Genomic DNA, 18,667 nt, shown 5'->3' on the forward strand with positions numbered 1-18,667 from the left:
AAATGTCTTGATTATGACAATCCAGAGTTTGCTATTCCGAAGAACATAATGATAACTCTTATGCTCCATTAAGATGTAGTCATGTTGATGTCATACTGACGTTCCGAATATTGCGGAAACAAATCATATGCGCGCAACGCCAAATCAAGTGTCTCATTAGAGTTGCAACCGAGCCATTCAAAATGTTCCGCGAAGCTTTAAAGTCCAAGGCTGACTCGCAGCCAACTTGGAGTGCATCTCATTTGCACGCGACCTAGATACTTTTCGCGAAATGTAAGTACAAAAGTGAGGAATAAATGACGCAATAATTCAAACGATCTAATTACCATTAAGATACTCTCTTTACATTGCTTTTCGATGCTTTATGCCTCATAATATAGCGAGTGAACGAGAAAAGAGTTGTATATGATTCAAGAGTCTTTTCATTTTCAATACATCATGCTTCTTGTTTGCTTTTTCATTGAATTATACGTTATTCAATGTGCACAAATTTTGTAAAGACTCTAATTGAGAAATAGAAGCACAGGTCCCCCAGAAGCACAAAAGGGGAATAATGTGAAAAATTTATGTTTATTCCATATAATTTACAAATAATTTATACAATTGAGAAAACGTTTTTTCCGAAGTATTTTATCCAAGTTTTTACGAATCAATATAGACATTTGCTACATCGGAAATTAATTAATGGAAATTGAGTAGAATTTATTTGACAGTTGTCTAAAAATATACTACACATCGTATAAAGTAGTTGTTTAATTTTTTAAAATAATGTTGAGAGAGTCATTGTAAGTAATCCATTTGTATATCTTCACGTGTATCTCTTCTATGTGTAAATTCGGATTATACGGGCACTCCATACGCGGTGACCGGTTATATCGTTGGCAGCTCGGCGTGGCGCGCATCGGACAGGTAGAACGAGCGGACGGGTCATTAAGCGAGCCAATAACAAACTCGTGATCCACATAACCCTTCGTTACGTTCGCGGGTGCTATTAGCTCGTGCAAGGCAGCAATCACTGGCCGGCGGGTAGGACTCGTTTTATAACGCGGCAGGTCCCGGTCGCGTCGTGCGAACTCATTATTTCCATTTCTTTCCGCCCTTCTTTCGTCCATCCTCCTTCCGCTGCTCCGTGCCTCACTGCTCGCTCACAGTGCCTACCCCGGTCTCTTTTTGCTTTATCGCAAACGTTATGTAATGTCTCAGTTGCGTGCTTCTCCGCGTGCAGCTTGTTGCGCCGATTATTCGACCGTGTGCACACCTGTGCGCGATAGCACGCGACGAGCCCTTTCGAGGAGTCTTTGGAGGAGGGTAGCGTGAGGTGCAGCAATGCGAATTATCGCAGCATAACGAATCAAGAATTTTGCAAGTCAGATCTTAGATGTAAACGAACTTAAAAACCTGAGGAATGCCATCCGTATTAAAAAATACGTCAAACATTGATACTAATGCATACTTAAAAAAAAAAGAATGAACTGGACTAAACTCCTAAACAAATTTCCCTCATGCTTTTTCATGAAAATAAGTACTGAATGCGAATATTGATAAATTTAATTATTGAACAAATTCACTTGGAGACACAATGTCTTTTGAAATATTTGATCATTTTCTACTGATATTAAAACGTGTGAAAAGACAAATGTATCACGAATATACGATACTGAACATGATCGAGCAGAGATGGTTCACGCGGTGTATTTCAGTCAATGATAATAGAAAGACCTGTTTCTATAATCAAACACCGACGAAAGATTCTCCGACCGTTTCCTTCCCACATGCCTTTTTCTCGGCATCGATATTGGCACGTGCATTCATCGACTTCGCGAAGATTTACGATCGTTCCGTATTACTTATGCCCAGCGGGTTTATTAGCATGATTGGTCGCTCCGAGGATAGATCGTTGGGCGCGCAACCGGATCTCGGTTCTTCGGTCCTTCCTTGCTCCTTTAGGAGGAGCTCGATATCTCGATCTTCTTACCAGTACGACCGGTGGGTCGCCGCGAGCTCGAAAGAAGTTGTTTCTTCAACTTCTACGTAAGTAGTTACCGGCGCTTCGTCAGAAGCCAACGACACTATTTGTAATTTGTTACATGGGTCGCCTCGTTACGACCGGCTTTAAATCCTTACGATCTTCCCGTCGCTGCCCATGGGCGATGGGGGCCCATCCTCTCGCTAAGCACCAAGCCTTCGAGCGTAATCCAAACCTCGGCCTTAATGAATTTTCTGATTTAATAAGAGAGCGCGCGCGGATGTGCGACAACGAATACCCACCTGCAACCGGCGACAGGAGAAAAATCGTTTACCAAATCTTATATGTAAATTATTCGAGACACACTCACTACCGTATTTCACGCGTAATCACCTCGATAATGGCCCCGTTAAGTATTTACATCGAAATCTTTAACGCGCAGCAAATTCGTATTTACTAAATCATTATAGCGAAATGTTGCCAATGTAGTTTTAATGTACGGATTTATATTGTCAATAATATAAGCATTTGTGTAAGGCCAGAGCATATTTTAAGATTAAAACTAAATACATTTATAGTTAAAAAGAATAATTAATTATCGAAAAATATCACTTTTATTCAGCAAAAGAAGTTGTTTAACATTTTAACGGCTGATTTCATTGAGCTTAATATATCTATTGTAATATATTATTTTAATTGTTTCTTTAATGTCTTAAATATTTAATATAATTTTAGTCTTAATTTTTAAATAAAACAGTACTTCACCCATAAATGAGTGATAGCCTTTGCGAAAATTTACGCGACATCCAGATATAGATGACATGGTAGTCAAAGTGTTAATGATCATATAGTTTTCCAAAACGCCAAATATGCATGAATCGCAACAAAATTCTCGACTATACAAATACGCGATTGATCATGAGATATGAGAGTTAATTAAGGAACGACTTCTGCGTCAGATTATTTCCCGACTCATCAGCCGTTTAATAATCTCGAAAATTCTGACAATCAGGAAGGTCTGCGTATTCGCGTACAGACGCATAGTATCTACATACAGGCTGGCGGATTTAGCGTCTCTCCCGACCGTTCTCCCGAAGTGCTCTGCATTCGCCTTCTCTAATAACAATAATAATAAGAAGAGACGGAGGGCCGTTTTAATCAGAGGGTTCGTCCGCCTGACGTGATTAACTCGAAGGGCCAAGGAGGACTGAGGAAAGGGACGAGGTAAAGGGCGGATGCTGCTGTCATTTCGGGTGTTTATCATATCAGCGAACTGAGGGGTTGCGTTTCGTCGCCTCGACTGGCGGATGGGGTTAAATCTTGAATTTCACGACTTTTACCTTCGTTTGCTATTTCCTCCTGTGCCTTTTCGCTGGCCGATTCTTTTATTTCGCTTCTTTCCTGTTTCATTATTCAACTCGAGCGCGGAAATGTTTTTCTTTTATCTTCGTCATGGACATATTTTATTAGAATAACCAAGTGTTATGCAATATTAATTAGTCGAGCTTTGTCCACAAGTAGAAGTAACCAAGCGAGGAAAGAGACTTTCTACGGTCAAAAGACTTTTTAATATTAAAAAAAATCGGTTATTGAATGAAGCAGCGCATCGAGAACGCAAAACATCTCGCGCATTTTCAGAAACTAAATAGGTATACATATGTATGTACTTTCATCCTGTGATAAGTACCTTCTGTTTTTAAAGAGGATGTAATTTTCCTATAGCAAGGAAAAAGGGCGGAAATGTACAACAGTTATTCTTCCTTTTGATGCTGAAGTCACGTCTACGGAATTTCACAGAAGAAACTCTCTCGTTCTCGCTTCTCTCCCCAGTCTTCTCTCGCTGATCTTACGTCTCGCGCTTCACTCCGAAACTCTAATTAACAAGATTTTCCTGTGGGTGTACGGGAAAGTGCGTTCTGACGTCGACATACGCGATGGAGTGGTATCAAATATCATCAAATGACTCAATCATTTTTTTAACTATAAAGAGAGAGTACATCTCTTCATCTCTGTCGCCGAAAAAATTACAAATATATAAAATTTGATTTGTTTTTTAATGCATAAAAAACAGGATCACTCTAGATTTGCCGCTTCTAGAACACTTTATTTTATATCTTTTAAAAAAGATTTCTTTGTTAGAAAGAGAAGTCAGTTAATAAAAATATTTTGTTTCTTAATTTAGAGAGTTTACGTATTAAGAAATATTATTTCTTAATATTATTTTGAATTGCAAAAGGAATAACAGGAAAAGGAAAAAAAGATGTCGATGATCAGAGCTGTACTTCCTATGTTAGTAATGTACAATCGTAACGCCCTTTACATCTGCGGCTTCTGTATCAGGTAGCGCCGATTAATCCCGACGAAACGGAAAAAGCTGTTTGCTTTCGCCTGAGAAATCCTTTCGTCGCCTTCGGGGATTTTCGCAGTGAGACTTCTCGAATAGTATCGAGTGTCAGTACTTTTGTCGTCGCGGGATTACTCGTCAAAGAATTTTTCACACGACTCCGGGCAATACCTTCGATCGGACGCGATATCGACGGCATTCTTGTAAAAGTCATGAGTTCGGAGACCGCTTTGCTTGGTGTTTTATTCCCGGATGGACGACGTCGCGAAGCGAGTGCGGATATTTCATTCGCGTCCCAAGAGAATTTATAGACATTATTGCGGTAACTTTGGCTTAGGCCGCGAATGAAATTATTCTCTCGATAACTCTGAAATGGAAAGCAGATTTTACTCCTCGATAGAAGGGAAGGTAGGATCGTGAGAATAAAAATTTAAGACAAGATAAAATATAATTTTGACCATTTGGAAAAATAGCTAGAAATAGTAAAAGTTTCGGGCATGTTATCTATGTACCTCATAGAAATAAATGACTAATTAAAATAATGGGATTATGACGTTAGATAATGGGAATCTCACGTATTCTTATTTTTCATTCTAGTAAATTAGTGTGGATACGGCCTGGAATTATCTGAAATTTATTCTTCGTGAGGTTGAGGCGGCAGTACTAGTTGGTGGGTTAGAGCTTATTGAAGAAACTAGCGTGGCGTCGGAGACACAGGAGATAAGCACGAAGCGGGATGGCGGATAGGAGGTTGCTTTAATATTCGGCTTTGTTCGCTTCATTAGCGCGGCACAAAAGTGGCTTAAAATAATTGAGTCTACCCGGGTATAATAGCCATTCTGATATCCCATTGTTGCTTCGGACTCGTAATTCGCGGCATTATCAATGGGTGCTTATTTTCTCATTGTGCCTGTGCCCATTGTTTTTGTTTAATTTTTCAACCCCGCCTCTACTTTCGGTCCCCTTTTCCATCGCGCATCCGGCTACGGTCGCCACGACGATGACGAAAAATTGATTTATCGTCGGATAACCGCACGCGTCTTAAAGTTTTTGCGTGGACGAGCATTTTTGCCGCTTCCCAGCGAGGAATGATTTATCATCGGAAATTCCTTTATCATTCTTCTTGCTGATCTAGCCGGTACAACATCCTTAATTTTTAACCGTGGATCGAAGGGGCGGATTCGTAAAAAGCCGATAGTAAAGGGGCGATTATATGCAGTGTCTTCCCCGCCCTCCCCAGGGATATATTGCCAGTTTCTTTAATCACAACTTCGAATTTTTCGATTTTTCTGTAACGAAAACTTGACTGGACGCTTCATACATTTTTATCATATTTTTATTTTCCACGCAGCATCCCCTTAAATATCTTCATAACTCAGCTCTAATCTATTATTATAATAACAAAAGTAAAATTTTATTAAACTAAGATTTGGTTGAAATTAATTGAAATTCAGTTAATCTGTTTCCATTCCAAGTTTCAATTAATCGCTTACAATCAAAATTTAGCAGATTTCTCTCCTCACACGACTGAGCTGCATCACAAAGTACGGTCTAATGTTGTGTAAAATTAGCGCCGCAATCTCCGCGTCATTTTTTATTCTGCTTTCCTATTTCTGTTCGTCTTGCTAGCAAAACGCAATGATACACATTTTCGTACTCAAACTGTGCAGGTCGCCACGAGCTCACTCTGGCGTGATGCTCTGGCCGCGTTTAATTGAATTTTTAATGCGAACGTTTCATTTCGTCGTAAATGAAGACAAAGACCACACTTTTTTAATTATCACATTTCACGAGACGAGGTACGCTCACCCGGAGGGACACCCTGGATGTTTCTTTCCCGCGGGAGGCGCCGCCGCGGCACCTTAAGGGCTGCTTCTAGATGGTGGAAAAAAGGGCAGTCAGAATAGCGCATTCATGAATTCGCAGTCGTAATTGAGGGTAAAATCGCTAAAAATTTTAAAAGTGTCTCTCTTTTCGAAAAAAAGTGTGAATGAGCAATAATTAAATGAGCATACACTTCTTCCATTTCCTCAAAACAGTTAAAATTATGCTGGTAACGAGAATATTGCAAAAGACATAATTATTACATATGCTTTAGCTATTATTTAGTTATTATTTATGCTTTAACAATACTTTAATATTATTAATATTGTCTGTGTTATAATATATCAAGTATATTTATATGTAATTTTCTATTATATAGTAGAATATTTATATTCTATTATAGGAAAACGAGAAAATGATCTATGGTAAATTGTGAAAGAAACAATTACAAATTTTTCAATTTTATATTATTTTCAGTCTATTAAGGCAACAGAGAAACCAAGATCGTTTTTTCTCCAGTATGAAATATAAAGTTCCCTAAGAAGAAGATAGCTTTATTAGTTTCACTTTTATGCAGCTTCCGAAAATTCTTTGTTTCTCGCGGTCGTGTAGCGCGCCACCAACATTTCTTGTTGGCTTTGCCTAGTAATATCCGGCCACTCTTCTGCCGACGGAATCACTGGGTTTATGGTAAATTGGGTGTGGAATTCTTATCTTTTTTTTCGGTCCTCTTCCGCTTTCTCATTCTTACGGCCTTTGTTTTCTCCCGCCCATTATCTCCTCACTGTTCTTTTTAAACATCTCCTCGTTTATCGTCCATTCTAAACCTTTATGCGAAAGTAATCTGCTTTTACATTCTCAGAATATAAACGTCATTACCGATAATCAGGTATCATCGAAATTATGTTAGTTTTAATCTTCTCTGTCGTCGATGTCGTATCGGGAAACAAGGTTGTTTGCTATCGCCAGAAGGAGCGACAAGTAATCAATGAAACTTTAGATTGATCTTATACAATTAGCGTCTTAGAATGTACGCCTCTGAAATTCGTGTTGAGGTTGTTTTCGGCTGTTTATGGCTGTGCGCCGCAGAGCCGCGGCTCGTTGACAGCTTCTGGATTTTGGAGTAATTAATAACGAGAAGTCGTGCGCACGACTAGGGTGTAAACTTACTCTCTCACGGCTCTTCAATCCCTTTTCTTGACGGGTCGCAATGTAAATGAAACCTGGAGGCGAAACGTTTTCTCTTATACGATTTCGTGCACAATATTGATATTGTTTTAACAAGTAATAAATTTAATATTGGGTATAAAGGTATTAATCTTTCCCTTATTTTCGAGAATATTATTATATGTATATTGTAAGATAAATCTATCGTTTGCATTAAAATTTTACAATTACTTTATGTTAAAGAAAACCTTCACAACTTGAATGTATTCATATCTTTAAATATTCAAATATTTTTTATTATGAAGATTTATATTGAAATAATTTTCATGATTACTTTAATTGTCATTAACACAGTCCAGTTGATAAAATATTTTTAATAATTAAAGAGAGAGTAACTGTTAAGAGAAAAATCGAATTTGGGCTCCACCCTCGACTCATTAAAGAACGCGGTAGGAGTACGTGTTACAAGATGGTGACATGATTAATATAATCCGCGTCCCGAGGCGGGCTCTAATTCGTTCAACAACCGATTGACTCTCGACACGCTTGCCATAATCCAGACACCGCCGTCAGCGATCCCTCGAGAAATCGCCATGGAGAAACTTTCGGTTCCCCTCTCGCAGTTCGACAATTCGCATCGGAAAATCAATCGGGACGACTCCCCGTTTGCCACCCTCTCCCCCATGGAAATACGCGGCCGTGTCGCTATTATTCAACAGCGTCATACGTGCAACATCGCCATAATGGTGCGGATAACACCGCGGAGTTATATCGCGAGAGAAGGAGCTGTGTGCATGCTCGAGCAGTAAGTCGGCACGTAAGGGTGTAAGGGGTAATATCGCGGAACGAGGATACGGTCCGCAAATCCCCTATGATCCCCTCCTCAATGCGCAGCTCGGCGTCTTAAGGTTATGATACCTACCCCCGAGCCCTCTGTGATCTCGGTTTAATATTTATAAACCGGATATATCACGGCGCATACCTGCGCGAGTATACGCGCCGGAACGAATGGTGCACTTGCCACCAGAGATTGACTCGATTCCGCCCCACGTTTTTCTAACGACGTCGTGAGACCCTTAGCGAGTACCGACGCGATGAGATTTACAGATGCCGATATCGTCCCTCTTTTTTGTCTTGCTTTTTACGGTATCTTTATAAGTTTATCATTTATTAATTTTACTGTTGGAAACTGCGTTCCTTTGCTTTGTTATTTTATACTTATTATTGACACATAAGCGAACTGGCTTTTGAGAATCGTCGCGTTGTTCGAATAACCATTCAAATCGACGAAGAAATCGCGATTACTTTCGACTATGAAATTAATGCCGTCCATTTGCGAATGGGGACGTGAGAGGTTTGAAGGCGGGGAAATTCGGCGTCGCGCGACGCAGCCTTTACAGCAGCTTCCAATCTTCAGGAAACGAATTCCCGATCTTGCTCTCGCGCGCGATTTCGTGCAGTGTCAATGACGCCGGTCGCACCCCTAAAAAGATTCGGGTCATTTGGTAAAGTGCTACTTTGTGTCACATAAAAAAAGCGTCGACGTCCCTCACTGCCGGGCAGTTACTTCCCAGTCAGCGTTTTCCAACGGCCAGGACCTTCGCCCTCCGCGGCGGCGGAGAAGGAGGGCAGAGAAGAATGGTTCGGAACACAGTGTGCCCTCCCTGATTTCGGAACACGCGACACCTTTGCGCTCTTCCGGTACATTTACGTCGGGGAAAGCGTAATTTGCAAACGTACCTTACTTGCAATCAGTTCCGTTAAATAGATCGCTACCTAATTTAAAGTTTACAATCAGATGAAACGTAAATGTGGATAAAAGGTCTATTTAAAAGATTACAATAACGGCGAAATACTTCCGATACGATACCCCCGTTCTGACGTTTTCGGGGAAGTCTCTCGGAATTCATTTGGTATTATACTCGCGAAACGAATTACGCGATACAGGGCAAGAATGGATCGCTGTCTCGGCTACTGGCGTCACAAACTCCCGCGGGAAACTTTTCCAGAGTTTCCCGCCGCGCAATTGTAACGACATACCGGCGAGGGTGGAGAGGAGAGAGAGAGCGCGCGCGCGAGAGAGAGAGAGAGAGAGAGAGAGAGAGACCAGGAAGGAGATGCAAAAAAAGCCGCGTGGCAGCTTAATCGCTTCGGAAATGCATAGTGCGTTGTCGGGGCAATAAGTTATCCGTGTCAAGAGAAAAGATTGGGCATAGGGTGGATTTCCGCAGGGTTGGATCGAAAGTGAGAGAAACGATAGGAGGAAGCACGTGGAACGCTGTTAATTTATGGACTTATTTTTCCCGGCATGCGGCCGCAATTAATCCTGCTCTGTAATTGCTCCCTAACGCGGCTCGCGAAAAGGCTCTTTCAAACTTAATCGAAATTGGTCGTAGTTGTCGTCGGGCAGTCTTCCTTTGACAAAAGTTGACTCTTTTTGTATTGGAAACGACAATGCTGAATCACTGCAGAGATTCTTGTCGGTAATCGAAAAATCTTTCCTTTACATTAAATAATCGTATTGGTTTTACATGCGATAACGATATTTAATATTCAATAGAAGCAATGTCCATTCAAAGGTATTGTAAATTGTAAATACTTCAAATAAAAGACCGCATGCAAAATTGATCTGAAATTAATCTGTACTCTTTCGACAATTTTGCCAATGTAAGCTAATTATGATGATAGCAGTGTATCCACAACAGTGTATCCAACTTCGCTTGAAAAGCGCAAATAAACGTTCTTTGAAGAGCTTTGTCGCTCCGTGTACACAAGTGTACATGCGATGCGCTGCGACTCCATAATTACACGCGCACGGTTGCCAGACGATAAGGATATCCTCCACAACAAATCTCCCGCAGTAGTGTAGTGGACGGCGTAGAGAGTTTCCAGTTATCGCTGAGAAACGGGCGTTCTCGCCGTCGAGATCGCTCGTATCAACCCGCCCGCGCCGCTTCGTATCAACGTACGTGCGAACCCGCTCGTATTAATGAAGTCTTTCGGGTCGAAAGCGAGTGTGTATCGAGTTGCAATCTCATCCGGCTGCGCATCGGCTTCTTTTCCGACCAACCGTCTGACGAGAAACAAAGCGCTCGTAAATCCTCCCTCGCCTTCCACCTCTGGAACTCCTCTTACTTCCGGAACGGTGCAGTGGCGGGAGTGTTTTGGGCGGTTGCCCGCCACTCGCCGGGAATATATCCGAGATTCGCGTATCTTTCCGCCCCACTAATTTCGGGGTCGGAGAGAAATGACCGTGAAACAGCGAACGATACGGAGGAGCACGGAGATCGTTAAGTGTATTAGGAAACTGTTACTCTTGCGACAAACCGCGTTTTGCGCTCCCTTGCGTCGCGTGGTGGTGTCTCCGATGGAAGAACGGATAAAGACGGAAATGGAAACTTCGCAAGTGCTTTCGATAACAGGATACAAATTTAACGATATATGTATCCGACGAAAATCACAAAACTTAAATGCAAAAATAGAGTGTATATTGTCTGATATCTACTTTGGCATATAATGTTTGATGATATTTTATTTATTGTCTTCAACTATTCTTGAAATCAAAATTTAAAAATATAATAACCATGTAACGATTAAGAATGTTCTTCGAGAAAAAAAGAACAGATATATAAAAATTTTAAAGGAAAATTAGTTATTGAGAATAGATATAAAAAATTGAAAAATACTTAAAAAAGGTATATTTCCCGTATTTTTTCCAAATAGATAAATATTATTTGTATAGAAGAAAAGAGGAAATTTTTAATTATTAATACTGTAAAGAGAATAGTATGCAGTTGAGACGTATCGAAATTGCTTCTACCTGTTTTATTAAATGACAAAGCTGCAACAGACGCTGGTACAATTTTCTAAGGTCGATATTCTTGGTGCCTCACGAACTGCAAGAACTCTCGTTTTTCCGTGAGGTAACCTCCTCCTTCTTATAAATCATACTTCTATTCGGTTGGTTAAGCTCGAGTTGCTCGCCGTATCCGTCGTCGACCCTTCCTCCGCACCCTGCGGCTATGTTTATGTGCCATTTGCTGAGAAAGTGAAATAATCGTTGTCGTTGTACTTTCGTTGTCGGCGCGCTTGCCATTTTCCTTCCCCTTGGCCACGGTTGAGGCAATCATCCTATTTTTCCGTAAGCCATTTCGTCCATTTCTTAGTTTGTCGTAACAGTTTCCGCTCTTATCAAACTACCCAGATGAAAAAAAATAGTCATCTGTCTACATCGTTCTGCTATCAGTCACTTATCAAGAAAATTCATATTTTATCGACAAAAAGAGATAAATAGTTCATTATATAATTATTTTATTATGCGATGTGATTTTACTGTTACAAAAGATTAATTTAAAAATACATATTATTAATAAATTAATGGTGTAATTATTGTCGTTAAATAGACAGATTATTTAATAATTACAGATTATTTAATAATATCGGAAAGTATTAATATCATAAATATGGTGTACTTTTATACAGCTATATGTGATGCGGTTGCGATACATTTGTGTATGACCAAACTGAGAAAATTTCTAAATGATCGTAATAAACTGGGAATTTTAAGCGTAAAATTCTTCTCGTCGTTTCGTAAAATGATATTCAGGGATTCAACAATTATTCTGTTATATTTTGCGGTCCATTATGCATCGCGGAATTCTCGGTCGCACGCGCACTCACCAAAGCGTCGGACACGTTATTAGCGAGTAATGCGCGCGATAAATGATTTTAAACAAGTTAATAAACGCAATTTCGATATTAAACTCCGCGTGACGTATTGGAATTCGTTATAAAGCCGGAGAATGTGCGCGGATATCGACAAAACTTCGTCGCTACTCTCGAAACGGCCGTGGGCGCGAGGGCCCTCGGACACGATATATTGTGGTCGGATCGACGTGTGCTCGTCGGATTTCCATGTTCAGGAATTCCGACGGAATTCGCAGCCTGTCTCATTTGCGACGATTTCAGCCGAGTATGCCACTTTTTTAATGCGCCGCTGCGGTTTTCTCTGTAAAAGTTTTACATTATTTCCTCGAAATTTGATCGTTTTTACACGCCGATCGTTGCTCAAAATTTTAATACAATGAACAGCAGGTGAGAATAGAGTTATGCAATCTGTTCAAATCGAGGTACATTTTCGGGACTTTGAAAATAATGCGTCGCTTCTTAAAGAAACTTACTTTTAATTTATTACTAAAAATAGGTATGTTAAAAAACGTAAAACATAAGGAATTATAAACTTGGATAATAATATGCAATTACCATGCAAAGAAACATTATAATTTAGCGCAATTATACTTCGACACACTTTGACAGTCTCTAATATGGGAATATAGAGATGATATATGCACGTGCCATAATTCAGAAATATCGAAGAGCGCTCAAAGGATCCTTTGAACCTCTTTCCGTTATTTCCACTTTAATGGCGCCGGGTCGTGAATGTGTATAAATTTCAGAGCGGCATTTAAGAATGCACATTCACGGTTCCCACGCCGTCGGCGAGTAACTGTATGCACCCACCCGCGATTCATGGCGTGTTATTGCATATGTCTCGTGAGAATATCTTTCATGCATGCTCGTTTTTTGCGACAAAAGCAGTCGTGCTGTAAATCATCTTATTAATACACTTTTATCAATGAGCCATGTTCTTACCTTGGAATATTGATATTTTATATCGAATTTTATATTTGAAGATTTTTCTTTGGAAATAATTTTTTATTCTTTGAGTAATGATAGACTAATGGAAGAAGAAGATATTAACAAACATTGTTGTTTAAATGTGAAATGGATTGCTAAAATTTAACATTCACAAAATTTTGAAAGACACAAAATTCTATATTCTTTCAATAATATAATTAATATCTATATTCTTTAATTATTTCTTTAGCCTATTGATACATAGTTTTTAGAAACAAATTATTTCTTTTTTCTTTGCTGTATTATGCTTTATTATAATTCGAAAAAACGTCGAGAATAAAATAATTGGTCGATTATTTTTACTATATTATTATAGGCAGCTTAAAATCCGCGCTATAGATAAGCCAAGTATATAAAAAGTATATCTTTTCAAGATATCACGTCAAACATTTTTTAACCGTAACGACACCACTGGGCAACACGATACGGACTCGGAGAGAGAGAGATTCCGACACTCGTCACTGGGGAATGGCCTCTGCCGCTCTACCCTCTCACAACCGCGGAGTTGACGGCTGATTGAAAAGTTAGTGCGCCCCCAATCGAGAAGATGAGTCCCCGGAATCAAATCACGGCTTCGACGAGGGTGGATGCACGACGGGGTGGGCGTCTCTGTGCTCTGACGCCGGCAAGAGAGAAAGAAAGAGCCGTATGGAGATCGTCATGGCGCCTGTCTCCCAGGCCATTAAGCGGTATTGGAGCTCGCTTCCGCCAGGAAGATCAAATCTCCAGCGACTCGTTAGAAATGAGAACGACGTCATTCCTCGACTCCGTGCATCCAGCGCTCATCATTTCGTTTACACGTACGCGAAACGTCGAGCTTCCGAGAATCGGCTGCTATCGATTTTATGGAATCTGCAAACGAGAACGTCATCGGAGTAGCAAAATGCAGGAAATGAGAAGCACACAATTTAAGGATCTTTTTTTTGAAACGGTAAAAATCATTATATTTTACATCCTGCAATGAAAGCTGATTATTTCGAAATTCGAATCTAGTTAAGTCATTATATTACGTAACTAGACTATGCGTAATAATCTTGGTGATAATAATATGGAGAACTTTTTGTTGAGTTCTTCGCGTCCGATCACATGTCACTACTATCTGATCACTTTCTCTATTTAATTATAAAAAAATTCCACACACACATACATAGTTTGACTGTTTTAATTCTAAATTATAGCAGAATTTTTCTCAATTGTCCTGACAATATGAGATAATTAAATATCACATAATTTTTTCTTAAATATTACTTCGGTAATTTAGTAATAAATTTCGATAACTTGAGATTCTTCGAGGCGCGATAAAGAACTTACAGGGAACATATGGGATCGTTTTGTCTCTACGATACATCGGGGGGTTAACTGCGAATCTTATGGCCGCGTTTGATCCCTCGCACGCGTCGGTCACGACTCGATCACGTACTTGGTCACGAGAAGCCACGGGCGGCCACGCGCCGCGGTTGGTCGGGAGCGGAGAAGCGCGTGTCAGAATGCAATTTGTCCAAAATGCTTTCGAATCGCGAGAAAGGGACCACCCGGATCGATCGCATTAACGACATTTTTACGTGATACGCCGCCGCGGCACGCAGCCACGCACGCGAGCCGTCGCCACAGCGCGGCGCGGCGTCGTGCGACGGAGAGGAAGGAGCGTTTCGCTGGGGCCCGAGAAAAAGCACCGAGGGAGAGCGCCGCGCATTTAGCTAATCAGATTAGCGGTGGTAATTAGCGGATCCCCAGAAATTCGTCTGCACACCCCCGCGCGCCGATAATTAGCGATAGCGGTCCGTTAATTACACACGTTAACGAGAGGGCCGCTCGCTGCATCGGCCGGCGGTTTGTTTTCTGATGGATCCACGAATCGCGTGGCCGCGATTCCAACCCGCGCCGCGTAATTAATTGTCGTGAACGCATAAAAAGTCCGGCGCACTCGCCGTTACTTCCGCTCGAGAGAAGCGCGGCGGGGCGTCCGTAGAAAGTCTCCCTGCCCGCTTCCTTTCCCCATCAAACAGGCGATGATAAACAAAGGGAAATTATTTTTCCTCCTTTGGCTGGGACAATCTCTCGTTCTGCTTTATCGTGTCCTTCTGATTGTCGTTGGGGATAGCTCTGTCGCATAATTTTTCTTTGTGCATAGAGAAATTAATTATTCTGTCTAATTATCGCGCGCTGCTTCGCGAATAGTGGGTCTTGATAGAAATGTTTTTGTCAATGAGAGTCTTTGACATGCGCTAACATGTTGAGAATATTTCGTGTCTTTAGCATCTATTTCAGTATTTATTAGTTGCGTTTTTTACTGCGATTCTCAAATTATACTGCACGAAAAGCTGATATTTTATGTTACACGAGAAAGTAGAGCTTAAGATTGTTCACATTTATTATATTATATAAAATGATAATTCTCTCTATGCAAGTTTTCGGAGGGTCTTAAAACATTCATGTACGTCGCGTGCCATGAGATGGAGAGAAAAAGGCGAGCTGCTTCGTTACGAAGGTTGTTCGCACATATACAGCGCGGCATCTGACGCGTCCATTATGCGCCAGTCGCGCGCATTAGGCGAGCATAATACGCGCGGAAAGACTTTTCTTTTATGCAAGTCTATCTCCCTTGAGCACCGCTCAGGAAAAAATAGTCGCCCCGGAAGAGTGAAAGAACGTAGTCTGTCCCAAGCACTCTCCGGGTAATCGAAAATAAAGGAGCACACAACTATGACGAGACACGAGAGCAGTGTTTCAAGACGTTACGAGCAGTATAAAATACGCGAATAATTTTCTCATATTTTTATCTAGTCGGTTGTTTGAGATTGCGACGAGAAGAACTCATATGCTTTACGGGAGACATAAACTTTCTCTTAAAGCCCTAAACGGAATATCTCCACAGCGGAAGTCAGTACTTTTCGCGAATATAGAAAGTACAAAGTTTTATGCTCGGCATGATAGCTACATATCGAGGAATTAACAAAAGGGCATAAGACAAAAATGTATACAGGGATACGTACACGGAAAGAACGGTTTTGCTGAAATATTTAAAAATTTAGCTAGATGCAGATCTGAAAATAATTTTGTTGCACCAAAATGATTATGTAGAACACTCAAACTGATTGCAAAATTTTTTACAGCATTATTATCGGTACTTCAGCGACCTACTATAATTATTTTGATGGTGCAACAAAATTATATTCAGCTCTGTACCTAGCAAAATTTTTAGATATTTCAGCAAAACCGTTTTTTCTGTATAGCAGTCCTGTTTTAATTAAGTCGACATGCACTTTAATTAAAGGTTTATAAGCTCTTTCAATATTATACGTTTACCCTCGCCATGTCAGGGGCCATTCGGAAGCAATTCTTTTCGGTCTGTGATGTACAGGACATAAACCATTCCAGTTTAATGCACCCAGAGAAATTACTCTTGTCACATAGAGAGTCATGAATGATGAACTAGGATCTGGATGGATACGATGGGTAAAGAAACGCTCCGCAGAAATCCGCAGTGCGCTTTAATCAATGCTAACAATCCGTTTATGGCACGGAGGGTCGCACGCGTTTGCCAAAACCGAAGGGCGAGAATGACCTTTTCCGGGTTTGCGAGGGTCAGTTCTCCTCCTGCTGGTGCACGAAATTGCGTTATCGGAGCGAAACTCATTTCATCGGGACGACACTGGCATGTTCCGTCCTTCGTCTCGAAAGAAATCATCTCCGTTAATGTCGGCTAAGGGAAAACCGACGAACGATAATTTCCTTCATACCATCAAACAAATGAGTAAATTTATTGAGTAACACTAATTGAGTGACGGTAATTAATGGAGAAGAAATTGAAAATCTAATTACTTTTATCTGACGTCTGTGTAAGTTAACGCGTAACCTGTTAATAATTTAAATTCCCGTAATTGAGCAAATTTATACCTTTGCCATGGCAAGAAGTTGGAACAAAGCTCGACGACGATCGAATTAACGTGGTTTATTAAGAGCCAATTAAAGTCTGAAGGCGATTACGTTTAAATTTATGGTTTGTTGGAGTTAATTTATCGCTCGTCCATCATTATCTTCGTTTTAATGTACTTATTCGGTTATGGTGAATAGCCATCTTACAGTGATCGCTTTTTTCGCATTAAGCAAGTTTGCCTCTATTTTCCTGCCAACTTCCTCTACTTACTTTCCAGTTTTTTCTAGTTCGTAGATCCCCCTTTTCTTTCTTAACGCAGGGAGGAAAAAAAAGCATTACGAGCCGAATAAATATTACAATTCTGATTATACATATCTATCACTGATATATCAAAAATGTAAAATTTCATAGCAATTTTACATTTTAATATGCTATACAATTATATGTATATCGTGTTGCCGTTTACAATTATCACATATTGAGCCAGCTGTCATACATGCACACACATGATAGTTGATTTTTTGTGACAATATTTTCGTACTGTTTTATTTTTTAGATTGAAATCATTTTGAGATATTTAATGACAAATCTTTACGCTTTGTCAAATGCGATTTAATTTTCCTAAAGATGTGATATTTCTACACATAGCTGTTAATTGATAACGTAAATCATAATGTATTTTGTAACGTACTTAGTAATGGTCTGATTCTCGTTATTATATCTTTCATTGGCCAGCGTCACGACGCATGTATGTGGCATGAGTGCACGCGGCGCACTTGCATCGTTGCGTCGCGGCGCGATGCAACGAGGATGCGGCAGCGGCGGCGGTTTTAATTACAATGCAATTTTCCTTGCGGTGCCCATCCCTTTGAAATGCTGTTAGGCTTCCACTCGAATACACGAAGCAATCACGTACCTCCTGGGCGAGGGAACGTCTCTCATATCGCCGCGACGTTTTGATCCGCGAAGATTAAAGGGGTCCCGCCCTTTTCCCTGCACCCTTAACGTGCTCGCGTCGTCACTCCCGTGCCCCATTGTGGTGGTGTGCGGAATTTGGCACGACTGCCGCAAGTGCGTAAATATGGCGTAGGGCCGGTGCTACGTCCCTTTTTCGCTCCCTGACTTCGAAGGGACTCGCCACTGTCTCCATTCGAATCCACAGCTTCACGTTTCACTGCCCGGTAACGACGTCGATCCTAAAAGTTGTCGGAAGCAGACACTTTGCGTAATTTCTTTAATGCGTAATGATCATGGTAATAGATCTGAAGATATGACGTATGTGATTAATTTGAAGAAATTATCAGTCATTTAATATAAAAAATAGGCTGTATATATAAAGATCTTTGTTTTAACGAGGAGTTTAGTGTTTCGAATATATACAATAGTGTTTCAATGTTTCATTGATGACGATACTTCGTCACGCGGTATGTTTTCTACCCTCGAATGCGTTTTTGCAGTCCACCCTCGGGCCGGAGTACCATATAAAACCCATTTACGATCCAATCCGGTCTGATAAATTCCAGAAAACGTACGAGTCACGGATGGGATGCGTGTTTGGTATATAGGGAGGATGCAAGAACCATAATGGATTATCGAGGGACGGTGTTCGGTAATCGAATACCATTTAGGATTAAAACCCATCAAATTTTCCTTCTCCTATTAGCGCGGGAAGACTGTAACATTTTTTTTTCTATGCGCATTCGTCTATCATTGCAAAATCTATGGCATTCCCGTAGTATTTCTTTTCACCCGATGATAAAGAATCACACTAGTTTCTTTTTAGACCTTGAAG

General features: G+C 40.5%; 1 protein-coding gene across 5 annotated transcripts in view; it reads left to right on the forward strand.

Moving 5' to 3' along the window:
* The window catches only part of LOC139775100 (uncharacterized), a 332,957-nt gene that overhangs the window by 87,681 nt on the left and 226,609 nt on the right, over nt 1–18,667 (forward strand). The window lies entirely within an intron of this gene.

The sequence above is a fragment of the Temnothorax nylanderi genome, unplaced genomic scaffold (assembly GCF_030848795.1).
Source record: "Temnothorax nylanderi isolate EJ_2023f unplaced genomic scaffold, tnyl_v1.0 TNYL_tig0092_pilon, whole genome shotgun sequence".
Classification (NCBI taxonomy): domain Eukaryota; kingdom Metazoa; phylum Arthropoda; class Insecta; order Hymenoptera; family Formicidae; genus Temnothorax; species Temnothorax nylanderi.